The 2,859-nt window shown below is 45.2% G+C and overlaps 1 non-coding gene across 1 annotated transcript; it reads left to right on the top strand.

Moving 5' to 3' along the window:
* The first annotated feature begins 2,022 nt into the window (after nt 1-2,022).
* Nucleotides 2,023-2,129, top strand: LOC118527634 (U6 spliceosomal RNA). The gene has a single exon (XR_004913202.1). It is a non-coding gene; the product is annotated as a U6 spliceosomal RNA (small nuclear RNA).
* Nucleotides 2,130-2,859: the final 730 nt, after the last annotated feature.

Here is a 2,859-nt window from a genome sequence, read left to right as displayed (position 1 = left end):
ATCCCTGTGGGTGAAGAGGTGTGTGGCCTGTAATGTTGAAGAGTCACATATATTTGCATCATGATGAGAGGCTATGCAAAGAAAAAAGCCTTGAACCATCCTCAAGGTTGCTGCCCCATCCAGATGAAGAACCCAAGGCTCAGAGAGGGAACACGACTCACCCAAGGTCATCCAACTAGAAAGGGGCAGGGCTGGGCCTGGGATCCATGGAGCTCTACTCCATAACTATGGGGACATAGAGGCTGGAGGAAGGCTGTTCATCCCTGATCATAATGAGCCTTGAAGACAGAAATGTAGTGGCAGCAAGTGACAACCCAGCCATTATTTACATTAATTAAGAGGGCATTAAATTGAAGGGACGCACATAGCTCTTCAGTTACCAGCCGGTGCTCTGACAGCCTCACTCTTCTCTGTAAGTCCAACTATGCTTGCGTGGGGTACAGAGAGCAGCCCCTCACACTGACTCTCTACTAAAGAGCTTAATTGTCCGAGAGAAAATACCAGCAGTCCTGCCCAGCTCTGGGCAAAGCTGCCATAAACTAATTGAAATTAAATGGCTTGGATCTCAGAAGGCAATGGGACACTGGTAGGGAAATATAGAGTATCTATTCATTCAACAAATATTTAATTAGCATTTTTATGTGCCAGCCACAGTGCCATAAACTATAAATATGGCAAAGGCCAAAGCAGGTAAAGGCCCTGCCTTCATGGAGATTATATTTGTAGGAGGATTGAAATCTACCCCCTACAACTCATAGGCACACACACAAAAAAAGTATATGTTGCTTTTTATAACTGACTTAATTTTTTTCTTGTGTCTCCCCTATTATTAAGAGAGAAAAATAGAAACTTGGTTATTAACAGTACCTTAGTCTCTGCCAGTTGAAAACAGTCTCATGTAAGTATTTAGTATCTTTTGAGTTAAGGGCTCATCTTTCTTTTGACGCCTCCCCTTCCTCAACTCAAGGTGGCATATGGGTGTCAGCCAGTCCATACATGGATCCTTGTGCTATCCTCTGGGACAGTTACCTAAGAGGTCGGGAGACAGTATGTGGACCCATATGTGGCCCATCCTCCCCTCCCCACTGATTCAGTGGGAGGGTGGGAAACCCCAGGATACCAGGGCATAGAGGAAGGAAGACCCATCCGCAGCCAAAAGCCAGAGCCCTCCCATATCTCCTCAGCATTCACCTCCGTAGTCCAAGATGATTACTACAGCTATGACCCAAAAGACTCAGTTACAGGAGCATGCTTGGCCCACGCACCAGATAACGCAGCATTACTGGTGATGATGCCCAATATCCTTCAACCAATTACAGATGGGAAGTTGATGGCTACCGGCATCCTCACCCATCATGTGGGACAACTCAGAAGGGTGTTCTTGTCTCCCAGAGTTCCCCAGTGGGATTAGCTCCAGTTGCCCACAGTGGTAAATTACATGACCACACATAATTCATTGGCAGCCTTTCCTTCGCTGTCTTGCTCCCCACCCTACCAACAGTGTTTCTTGAGATCATTCCCCAAATTAACTACTTGGTCTCAAATTCTTGTCCCAAGGTCTACAATGAGCAAACCTTAAGGCACCATCCATTTAATTGCTTTTAAATGTCATATTAGGTGATGATAGATAATAAGCCAATATAGCAGAAGCCCCTTTATCTCATGCTGTCAAGACAGATATTTGATCAGTGCATCAAAAATATTAGTCCAAATGTGGATTAATTATAACATATGATACATATATACCTCAAACATTTTCATTTGGTCTAAAATAAATAAATGTACAGATGACAATCTTTTTTTTTTTAAAGATTTTATTTATTTATTTGACAGAGAGAGAGACAGCGAGAGCAAGAACACAAGCAGGGGGAGCAGGAGAGGGAGAAGCAGACTCCTGCTGAGCAGGGAGCCTGATGCGGGGCTTGACCTGAGCCGAAGGCAGACGCTTAACGACTGAGCCATCCAGGTGCCCCAGATGCCAATCTTTTGACAGAGGACCAATCTTCAGAAAATTCAGCATTAGTGCTCGCTTCGGCAGCACATATACTAAAATTGGAACGATACAGAGAAGATTAGCATGGCCGCTGCACAAGGATGACACACAAATTCGTGAAGCATTCCATATTTTTGTGTAAGACTAATGAACCACAGACCTGTACCCCTGAAACAAATAATACATTATATGTTAATAAAAAAATTTTAAAAAAGAAAATTCAACATTACTCACAAAGGCTTCGGGGTGAGTAGAGATATACCTGGAGAGAACCTGAAGAGGCAAGGGGATGACAGAAGGGAATTAACTGGCGGCATGGCAGAGCCAGCTCTAGGACTCAAGGCTGTGAGTTCCAACCCTCATGTTAAGGTCGAAATGACCCCAAGCTTCAAGCAGTCACGATTACAGGGAAGCTGGCCAGGAATGAGCCCTCCCAGGGGCCCAGGGACAGTGGGCAACCATATTTCCCAGCACCACTACCCCAAAGAGGTGGGCAATTACTGTCCAGTCCAGTTTCACATCCCAGGACAGCTACCCTGGTGGTGTTTAACCTGCCCCAGCCAGTGACCCACAGAGATCAAATACAGAGGGCCCTCAAAGAAAGTGTGAGCTGGAACTGCCTCCCAGAATAGTGTGTTATTTTATAACAGGGTCACAGGACATCCATATGGGAAGTCTTCCAGATCACCTCACCCCCTGCCAGTGTATAGATGGGCTTCCTAAGGTACAGATTAAGGAAAGGGCTTGTTACCAACTTTACAGTTCTCATAAGGAGCACTATAGTTCATGCAAACTAAAGTGGTTTCACGGTTCCCAATGGTTTCCCCAGTGGCCATGCAGTGCTCCCCACCTTTATTCTGGAAATG

This window comes from Halichoerus grypus, chromosome 10 (genome assembly GCF_964656455.1).
Source record: "Halichoerus grypus chromosome 10, mHalGry1.hap1.1, whole genome shotgun sequence".
Taxonomy (NCBI): domain Eukaryota; kingdom Metazoa; phylum Chordata; class Mammalia; order Carnivora; family Phocidae; genus Halichoerus; species Halichoerus grypus.
Note: the sequence above shows the minus strand (reverse complement) of the source record. Positions and strands in the feature narration are given on the sequence as shown.